The following is an 11,314-nucleotide window of genomic DNA, read 5'->3' as shown; positions in this document are numbered from 1 at the left end:
TAAAAGATTAAGAATGGGTTATCATTAAAGTTTCTCAATAATAAGTATGCAAAGTTTGGACTTGCATCCTTGGTAGTTTGCACCCTCCAGCAAGCGTCAATAGCAGAGAAGTGGAGGAGAAAACCCACGTAATTAAAAAAATACTATTACATTGTTTTAAAAGTTTTTTAGGCGAGAATGTAGTTGTTTAAAGCTCAAATCTGTGGTGTATTTATAAAGATGGCACTTATTTGAAAATTTGATCAGATGTTTTCGCAGTTGTGAGATGTAAATAGCAATGGAAAAAACAATAAATAAAATTGCCAACAAAATGGATGTAAATGAAATCAAGATAATTAATTCATATGCAAGTTATTCATATCCAAGTGAGACATTTTCATTACTGTTGTTACGACCCCTGGTGTGGTCAATCAAGGTGTAAAGGGGAGTAACATTCAATTGAGAGGAACACTCATTTGCAAACACAACACCACTAAATGAGGAGTAAAATCAACAATGCAAGGCTGAACAGAACTGCAAGTGTTTTATTTACAAGCTGTGAAGTATATATTTATAGCACAAATTCAAGAAGTACATTTACAATGAGAAAAAGTGAATTAAACAAATAATAAACAAGTGAACTAAAGGTATAAAAAAAAAAAAAAAAAACAGATGGCAAATGGGAAACACAAAGAAAAGTGGGTGAGAGTAGGAGAAAGGATGGGATGGCATCCAAATCAAAGAAACACACAGAACAAAACAAAAATAACTTGTGGCCCAATATTCTAACTAAAAAGAAAACAGAGAAATGAAAAGAGTCCTTGCGTCCCTGACACACTACCTGACCTACACTAGCTACCCAAACGCAGGAGCTCGCCCCTAACTAGTGTATCTAATACTAAATGCAGTGCAACCTTCTTACAACACAACCCACCCTAAGTATTTAAACAATCAACAAGATGACTTTCAACAACAAAATAAAGGAAAAAAATAAGACAAGACAGCAAATATTGATATGATCATGTTTCATCCATTGTTATTAGCCTATGTGAGGTTTGTAAAAAATATGTTTTGCAGGGAGTTCGTAATAACATCTACATTTGAGGGGATATCAAAACATCAAGAGGATGAAGGGAGACTTGATGGGCTGAAAAACAAAACTATCATTGACTGAAATTGGAATGAACCATTTAACCCAGATAGCATGGTGACACTGATACAATGTGGAGTTTTGATCCAAACAATCATTTTAGTTGAGATTGAAAATTCAGTGTTTAAAGTGTGTTGGATCAGCTTTGAAATTTCGATGAAAGTTAACAGCACAAATGGGGGGAATAAAACACTAAGAACACACTTTAGCATCAGAACAAAATAATAAACCTTTATGAATCCAAGTACAATAACTATATACAAAAACATAAGGTAAATTTAGCATGTTGCTGCTGTTGGATAGGAATTTGCAGTCGCTGCACTAGCAAGGAGGCTAAGGACGGCTCCTAGTGTCAGTTGATAGTGCCGCGACTGGGGCTAACCCTCACCAGCCACTTCTGGATTCATGTTTTGAATCCAGGAATTGCACAACATCAATGTTATTTCGATAGACTCCCTCCAATTGTTCACCAGGAAAGCCCATTACTCTTAAATTGGCATTCCCCAAAACTGTCAAGTCGACTAAACTATGTAGCAGGAACCAATATAACAACCACACAAACACAAACAGTGCATAACACAAAACAGCAATATTAGGAACAAGACAATGTAAAACATAATCCTCCCGGGCTGATAGGTAGAGAGCATGAAACATGGGCTTCAGCCTCTTGGGTCTCGAACCGAGGGCATGAAAACAGGAAATATGCCGTCGTGTGACTAAAAAGATGCAACTCTGACACTGTGATGCATTACAGATGCTGTCGGACTGCTACAAACACCTGGAAATGACAAATAGGGTACAACAGGGCTAAAGGCACCTTTAATTTTATTTTCCTCTAACCCACTAGATGGCACAAAAACTTTCCTAAATATCCGCTTTTCAAAATGCACGTGCAAATTTGTCTCATCCTTGACACGATCTCGGGCAGCAACGTTGATTCTGAGGTAGTTTGATCTAATATTTGATGTTTTTTTAAAAAAAAATGTTGTTGATTAAAGTAGCAAATGAGAATCCATTAAATTAATGTTTATATTTTCAGACAAAGGTCTTCTTAATGATTTTCAGAAAAGTTGGGACACTGTACAAACTGTGAATAAAAAGGAATGCAATAATTTACAAATCTCATAAACTTATATTTTATTCACAATAGAATATAGATAACATATCAAATGTTGAAAGTGAGACATTTTGAAATATCATGCCAAATATTGGCTCATTTTGGATTTCATGAGAGCTACACATTCCAAAAAAGTTGGGACAGGTAGCAATAAGAGGCCAGAAAAGTTAAATGTACATATAAGGAACAGCTGGAGGACCAATTTGCAACTTATTAGGTCAATTGGCAACATGATTGGGTATAAAAAGAGCCTCTCAGAGTGGCAGTGTCTCTCAGAAGACAAGATGGGCAGAGGATCACCAATTCCCCCAATGCTGCAGTGAAAAATAGTGGAGCAATATCAGAAAGGAGTTTCTCAAAGAAAAATTGCAAAGAGTTTGAAGTTATCATCATCTACAGTGCATAATATCATCCAAAGATTCAGAGAATCTGTAACAATCTCTGTGCATAAGGGTCAAGGCCGGAAAACCATACTGGATGCCCGTGATCTTCGGGCCCTTAGACGGCACTGCATCACATACAGGAATGCTACTGTAATGGAAATCACAACATGGGCTCAGGAATACTTCCAGAAAACATTGTTGGTGAACACAATCCACCGTGCCATTCGCCGTTGCCGGCTAAAACTCTATAGGTCAAAAAAGAAGCCATATCTAAACATGATCCAGAAGCGCAGGCGTTTTCTCTGGGCCAAGGCTCATTTAAAATGGACTGTGGCAAAGTGGAAAACTGTTCTGTGGTCAGCCAAATCAAAATTTGAAGTTCTTTTTGGAAAACTGGGACGCCATGTCATCCGTACTAAAGAGGGCAAGGACAACCCAAGTTGTTATCAGCGCTCAGTTCAGAAGCCTGCATCTCTGATGGTATGGGGTTGCATGAGTGCGTGTGAAATGGGCAGCTTACACATCTGGAAAGGCACCATCAATGCTGAAAGGTATATCCAAGTTCTAGAACAACATATGCTCCCATCCAGACGTCGTCTCTTTCAGGGAAGACCTTGCATTTTCCAACATGACAATGCCAGACCACATACTGCATCAATTACAACATCATGGCTGCGTAGAAGAAGGATCCGGGTACTGAAATGGCCAGCCTGCAGTCCAGATCTTTCACCCATAGAAAACATTTGGCGCATCATAAAGAGGAAGATGCGACAAAGAAGACCTAAGACAGTTGAGCAACTAGAAGCCTGTATTAGACAAGAATGGGACAACATTCCTATTCCTAAACTTGAGTAACTTGTCTCCTCAGTCCCCAGACGTTTGCAGACTGTTATAAAAAGAAGAGGGGATGCCACACAGTGGTAAAAAATGGCCTTGTCCCAACTTTTTTGAGATGTGTTGATGCCATGAAATTTAAAATCAACTTTTTTTTTTAAAATGATACATTTTCTCAGTTTAAACATTTGATATGTCATCTATGTTGTATTCCGAATAAAATATTGAAATTTGAAACTTCCACATCATTGCATTCTGTTTTTATTCACAATTTGTACAGTGTCCCAACTTTTTTGGAATCGAGTTTGTATCTTAGAGATAATCCCCATATTTATAAAGGAACAATTTGAAAATATATTAATCATATCATAATAAAATATCATTTATTGGTACTACTGTAAATCTATATTAAATAGGCTATTATGAGATCTCCTTCAATGCTTTCAGAATCTTTACTTTTTAAAATAAATGTTTCTGTATTTCTGTATTTTTAAAATCTATTTTTATATTTTATATATAAAAATATATATCACATTGTCATGAGCCAGGTTTGATTGTTTCTTTGTTCTGTCTTTTTCCCTTCTTTGTTCATCCTTGGCGTTCGATTGCAGTATCTTTCTGCTACCATTATAACTCTACTTGTGTGTGTGTGTGTTATCAGTCTGAGTCCCAGCACCAGTACCTGAACTCGTGGTCCATCTGTCTGAGACTTCTGTCTGCAGGCCTGGTTCCTTCCATCCACCAGCCTTAGTGTTCTCCATCTACCTCCTGAGACTTTTCCAGATCGCATTGAACCACCCCTTTAAGACTCCTTCTTTGTGAACTGGGGCTTCCTTCAGAGAATGAACTGTTGCTATTTCTTCTGTTCTCCAGCTGCAGCGTGCTGTGTGACGATGCCTGGCAGTCTGTTTACGTTAAATGTTGTTTGGGACTCTGAATTCTGTTAACTAGCTCCTTTTGCCTCTGGGTCTTCTGCTGTCGCATAACACACATAGGCCTATTTTAATGACAGTATATTTATTGAACAAAAATGAATTATTTTATTTAATCAAAATAAACAGAAAATAGTACAAACTTTGCTAAAGTGATTCTTTTGAACAAGTATTAACCTAGTCATTATTAAAAACATATTATTTTAGCTAAATTATTTGCATAAATACTGTGTGGCTTTTACCCCATGCTGGGGGGCCTTTTACCACCTCACCACCTCATACATTTATAAGATTTTTAAACAAAATTAACTACGTCATGATTTTTTTTTTTTTTTTTTTCTCACAGAAAATGTGTTTGCTCCATCAATGTCCAATACAAACATATATATTTTTCCTGCAATCATATACTTTGATAGTAGTGAAAAGCACAATTTTTCTTAAGGTGTGCCTTTAGCCCCGTTGTACCATAAGCCTGAGGCTCTAATAACCAATACAATCAATAAATGAATAAATAAAAGTGGAAGTATAAATATGACACACAGACCTCTCCTCCTCCTGACTCATCACTGGCAGAGCCAAGTTCACCGCTTTGAGTTTAAACATCCATGTTGTTCCCATGACAATGATTTTGGGATAGATGTACGTCAGGTGTGTTTCTGGTCAGGTCCAACACAAATCAGTCTTCCTTGACAGCTTGTCTAAGATTATTTCTATGAGTAAGTAACCTGTTGTAAAGCACAGCTCGCTCGACGCGTCTGTTTTAGCACTTATACAGACACGCGAGCACGCTCACCTCACGATAAGGTGCACGAGCGCCAGGACATCCCTACAAGTCATCCTAACCATAAATATCTATATGCTATGACTGACAGAAGCACATAATCTTCAGAGCTCTGCTGCCACCATGTTTCCAACACCTGGCCCTGCCTTGATGCAATGATTGACAGGGTGGGGTGGAGACGTGATCGGCTCGAAATGCATTTTCAAATCCACACTGAATTTTGCTACATTCATTGCGGGACATTTAATGAAAATGCAATTGCAAGTGTCTTAACTGTGAGTGTAAATACAATAAAGAAAAATACTGTAATGAACAGAGGAAATGATATACTCACTTAAAGGTACCCTAGAATTGAAAATTGAATTTACCTTGGCATAGTTGAATAACAAGAGTTCAGTACATGGAAATGACATACAGTGAGTCTCAAACACCATTGTTTCCTCCTTCTTATATAAATCTAATTTGTTTAAAAGACCTCCGAAGAACAGGCGAATCTCAACATAACACTGACTGTTACGTAACAGTCGGGATCATTAATATGTACGCCCCCAATATTTGCATATGCCAGCCCATGTTCAAGGCATTACACAAGGGCAGCAAGTATTAATGTCTGGATCTGTGCACAGCTGAATCATCAGACTAGGTAAGCAAGCAAGGACAACAGCGAAAAATGGCAGATGGAGCAATAATAACTGACATGATCCATGATATCATGACATTTTTATTGATATTTGTAAATTGTCTTTCTAAATGATTCGTTAGCATGTTGCTAATGTACTGTTAAATGTGGTTAAAGTTACCATCGTTTATTACTGTATTCACGGAGACAAGAGCCGTCGTTTTAAACACTTGCAATCTGTGTAATTCATAAACACAACTTCATTCTTTATAAATCTCTCCATCAGTGTGTAATGTTAGCTTTAGCCACGGAGCACTATCAAACTCATTCAGAATCAAATGTAAACATCCAAATAAATACTATACTTACATGATCCTAAACAAAATGCCGCCACCCATCATCCAAATATGTCATGGATTTTTTAAATAATGTAAATCTTTCATGGGTGTTCTACTACATATTTCAGTAAGAGACATCATTTATGTTATATTAAGCCATGCAAGTCTTAAAGGGGTGGTTCAATGCGATTTCACTTTTTTAACTTTAGTTAGTGTGTAAAGCCCCAGGTATACTTCACTTTCTGCGCCCGGACGCGTCTGCGCATCTTTCAAAGTATACTAAACCAAGGATGCGCGCGAATGATGTGCAATTTTTTCTATACTATTACCAGACATCGTGTCATCAACGGGACATTCGCTGAGAAGGATCGGAGAAGAAAAATAGTGCATCCACCATTGCAACATAGTTCAGAAGATACACCAAGAAAACAGGAATCAAAAACGATGTAGAAGGTATGCTTCTGAGTTTACTCATTTTGTTTTTGAGTCGCTCTTTACACACTCTTCTTCGACAACTGCACATTGTGCTCAGTACTGTGCATATTGCCACCTAGTGGACTCTTCTGTCCTGCTTGCGCATGCGCTGTTGTACGCGCACCGTCCGCGTGGTCTTGAAATTTGGGCTGCACGTGGATGGGGTGTGGGGCTGGCCATGAGTCCTCAGCATGACGAAAATTACGCCATGCGGACGGTGCACGAATGCGGACAGCCGAAGTATACCCGGGGCTTAATGTTACATAAACAGTATCTGCAAAGTTACAGTTCTGAAAGTTCAATGCAGTCTTTATTGTCTTTTAAAGTTAAAGTTGCAGTTTAATACCTACAAAAACAACCGGTTTGGACAACAACGAGCTTCTTCCTGGGTTGGTGACATCATAAACCCTGCAAACCCTGCAAAGACATAATGGACAAAACAAAAAGTGGGTGAGGCCATGTCGCGCGGCATATGGAAGCGGAAGAGTTGTGTACACTGGACACGAGCAGCGCAATGCGACACGTCAAAAGATAATAGAACCCATTATAATCAGTGATATTTTCTACACTAGATGCGGTGCAGAAGACAGCTTTCAGAATCTACACAAGTTCAATGCTGGATTTGCACAAAGGCTTTTACTGAAAGATGAAGCAGTGGAACGCTACTCTGGATACCGTAACTTTGATTAAAGTCAAAAGACAAAAGTCCTGACAGCACAGTCAACTGCTGGTATCCAATAACATTCAGCTGCAAGCAAAATCCGAACAAAATTGCTTAAAAATAACATCGTCGCAGCTTAACTTGATAAATGAAACGGTGTAATTACCCATAACAAAATATTTGGTGGTCAGTCCTCCTCCTCAAAATCACCATCCTCACCATCATCAAGAACTACAAGTTCATTGTTGAACAGCTCCTCTTCATCTTCCTCGTCCTGAAGTGCTTCACGCCGGTTCTCCCGGCCCTGCTGTCGGACCTGATCGAGCGCCTCCCTTCCAGCGGCGCAAGGCTGTCCCTCCCTGAAGCAGAGAATGAGGTCATCTTCGCTCCCGTCAGTTTTCACAGACAGTCCACAAACTTTGAAAGACTTTTTGATCATATCCACGTCCAGTTTGTCCCAGGCGGCGACCACCCAGTCCACAAGCAGGCGTCGGGCGGGGGCTTTTAAGTTACCTCCGGCTGTGTACTCCTTATCTGCATCCCCTGATCGTACACAGTAAAAAACGTTGGGTTATTTCATACTTTATACTTTATATTTTTATTATATCCTATAGGCATTGTGCAGGCTCGCCTTGAAGGGTTGGTTCCACATCACATCGGGGGCTTGGATATATTTAGTACAGCCTCCTGGGATCACCGCTGTTGTGATATTGTAGCCACATTTTAGTTCCTCTTTGGTGGATGGCGGCACTGATGTGGCAGCGGTACGAGTCCCACGCCAGCAGCCACGGGGTGAAGTTGAATTTTCCCACCACAGACTTCAGCCAGTCAGCCGTGAGAGCGTCATTCATCCAGCCATTCACAGAAGTGGTGATTACTGCGCTGGAGATCTGCTGCTGCATCGCCTTCACTTCACGAATAGCCCCTTTAAAAACGATATAAGGCTTCAGTTTGGTGCCGTCGGCTTTGCCAGCGAGGACAACGGTAAGATGGCTTTTTTCGTGTCCTGTGGTTTTTAGAGCCACACTCCTCGTGTGTCAACAGTAGAGGGAGACACCATATCGAACCAAACTGCAGTCTCGTCCATTGCAATGATGTCCTTTTCCAAAATCTTTTTAGAACTGACAGCCTTGCTAACGTAGTCAACGTACGAAACAAGTTTCTCAGTTAGATCTGGGTCTTTCTGGGCCATAGTGGTGCGACGTTGAAGTGAGAAACCATTGCGCTGTAGAAATCTTTGTAGCCAACCCCTGCTAGCCACAAACAAATCTCCTCCATCACTCACGGAATTGTAGATCTCCAACGCTTTATTTTGTATCATTTTTCTTGATACTCGGTTGTGTTTGTCCCGCATGGAGTAGATCCAGTCAGGTAGCATTGTTTCTAGCTCCAGGCTAACTTTTTTCCTCCCACCTCCAACTAGCCATGCTCTGCTTTTGTCGGCTAATCTTGTCAGCTCATCCTTCTGTTTCTTCCAGTATCGGATTCTCCTGGGGTCAATGTCGAAATATCTCTGTGGCGACCAGGGCGGGCGAGAGCCGTGAGGGAACGGCGCGAGGCCGGTAGCGCGAGTGTTCCCTCATGGCTCTCGCCCGCCCTGCTCGTCACAATCTCGCAGCTTTTTCACCCGAGTTTTCCTCCACATACTTTAAAACTCTTTGTTTAAATTTTAATTCAACTTTTCGTCTGGGTGCCATGCTCTTCAAGTTCGTTTTCAATGAAGTTGTTGAAAAGTCCGTCACTGGCACTAACTGAGACACGTGTTAAATCCAATGTTGCTACTGCCATCTATTGACACCTGTACATTATATGAAAGGAACTTAGGAGATTATCCACACAAATTTTCCCCCGGCCTTTATTTAAGACCGGCCTTTATTTGTCCATGTTGACCACGCCCCCGGCCACTATCAGAGGCCCGGCGTTTATTTGACTACCGGTTTTTATTTGAGGAATTATTACGGTATTTTATAACAGTCCTCCTGCCCACAGTCAAAGCGCCACCTGTTGGCAGCAGGAAGTGTGGCACTTTGAAATGACTTTGCCATATTTCCCTTGCATTTTACTCGCTTACATGCATGTCGCCCACTGTTCACTGTTTCCCTAAGGTCAACGGGTGGCATTGAGGCCGGGTGCGAGGGCCCTTTCATCGCTGCAGCAGCTTTAATTTATTTTGTGTTCTGAAGATGAACAAAGATCTTACGGGTTTGGGGCGACATGAGGGTGAGTAATTAATGACAGAAATTTCATTTTTTGGTGAACTAACCCTTTAAACAAGGGAACAAATTATTTTTATTTGTGCAGGGCTCCGTAGTGTACAGCATGAAATATGTACTGAATGCTTATGTGCCTGTAATTAGTCTGAAATGATTACATTACAAATAAACAATTTTCTGTTTGACTTTTCTAATGATTCACATTAGTATATTCTACTATAGTGGTTGCAAAAATCATGCAAAAATCTAAAACATCACAGACATAAAGTAACCACGTCCTTGACATGAAAGAAATTCATCAACTAATCTTTTCACCCTCCAGAGACTTTGTGGACAGTGACCAATTACTCCTATTATAAACAGCACAACAACCTTAATGACCAGGCTGAGTGATATATGAGCTTGCAATGTATGTTTTTGGAGGAAATGTTAAAAGAATGTTCCAGGGTTCAAGAGGACACTGGAAGTATTGGAAGGCAATTCTTCTTATTGCAATAAGAAGCTCACTGTGGTCTGGATCCAGGACAGACTCAGCAAAGGGTTGGAAGGACATCAGCTGTGTCAGCATGACATCCATGGGAACCAGAACCGCCACTCCCAACTCCTCACTAAGGGCAGGAGGCACAGACAGGGGGAACTTGCTCTGGAGGGGAAAACCACAAAGTTAATTAGACATAATGGACAAAACAAGTAGGGAAATAATATGAAACTCTGACATGATTTTAAAATGAAAATCCTCATGTTAAGTGTTGACCTTATGAAGTATATTTTTGATTACCTGTGGATTTGGAGATACAACTGATGAAATCGACAGCATGACTTGGCAAGGAATGTTTTAAATTCCTATCACAAGAAAAAAAAAAAAAAAAACATAATGTCATAATCATGGTTTTGATAAATAAATGTAGTTTTCCCTCAGTTACCTTCATGTAGTGGACTAATGTGTTGGCAAAAAACCTACACATCTTTGTTAGTTTTTGGAAAAGCTTGTATTCTGGACAGTGAACAACTTCCTACAAGAAACAAAAGGAGGTATAGATATGAGCTGACCTTTTATATAAAAACATTTGCTTTCCAGTACGATCTAACAAAAAAAAAATCCCTGAAGCACATTTTTAGGTCACCATTACCACAGCAACCAATAAATAATCGCATACCCTTAAAAAATGACATGGACCCTGTTCTGTTGAAATTTAACAAGTGGTCAACCGATACTGATTTTTTTTTTTTTAATGCCGATGACATGCTGATATTTTAGAGAGCAGGGTGGCCAATAGCTGATATAAGGCCAAAATATATACACTACGTTCCAAATTATTATGCAAGTGACATATCAGTAAGATTTCAGTACAATAAACATTTAGATTTTAGTTTTTCTAAGTAAATGTTTGTTTGTTTATTTATCCATGTCTTTTTAAATAACTGGTATCATTCTCAGACAAAATAATTTGCCAGGTCTATGGAAACCCTACTTAGAGGTTGTTCCACATTATTAAGCAAGTCACAGTTCTCATACAATATAGGAGGAAGAAAGATCTTTCTGAAGATGAAAAGCATGAAATGGTGCAATGTTGTGCAAAAGGCATGAAAACAAATAATATTGTGTGAAAACTGAATGGAGATTATCAAATTATCATAAGATTGTGAGTGATTTAGAGCACAGCAGAACCCGGTCAGATAAAGGTTTATTAATGAAAGTTCCTGTCAAAAAAATGTATTGTATTAAAAGGGCAGCTATAAAAGAGCCAGTGTTGAGCAGCAAACAGGTATTTGAAGCTGCTGGTGTCTCTGGAGTCTCAAGAAGCTCTCCATGCAGGCTGACAGTTGTGCGTA

The 11,314-nt window shown here is 39.5% G+C and overlaps 1 long non-coding RNA gene across 1 annotated transcript; it reads right to left on the bottom strand.

Moving 5' to 3' along the window:
- Positions 1–10,111: 10,111 nt before the first annotated feature.
- On the bottom strand, positions 10,112–10,495 carry LOC125259909. The gene is made up of 3 exons (XR_007182929.1): positions 10,405–10,495; positions 10,260–10,324; positions 10,112–10,122 (listed from the first exon to the last, which is right to left on the bottom strand). It is a non-coding gene; the product is annotated as an uncharacterized LOC125259909 (long non-coding RNA).
- Positions 10,496–11,314: the final 819 nt, after the last annotated feature.

The sequence above is a fragment of the Megalobrama amblycephala genome, linkage group LG24, assembly GCF_018812025.1.
Source record: "Megalobrama amblycephala isolate DHTTF-2021 linkage group LG24, ASM1881202v1, whole genome shotgun sequence".
Classification (NCBI taxonomy): Eukaryota; Metazoa; Chordata; class Actinopteri; order Cypriniformes; family Xenocyprididae; genus Megalobrama; species Megalobrama amblycephala.
This window is presented reverse-complemented; position numbering and strand designations above follow the sequence as displayed.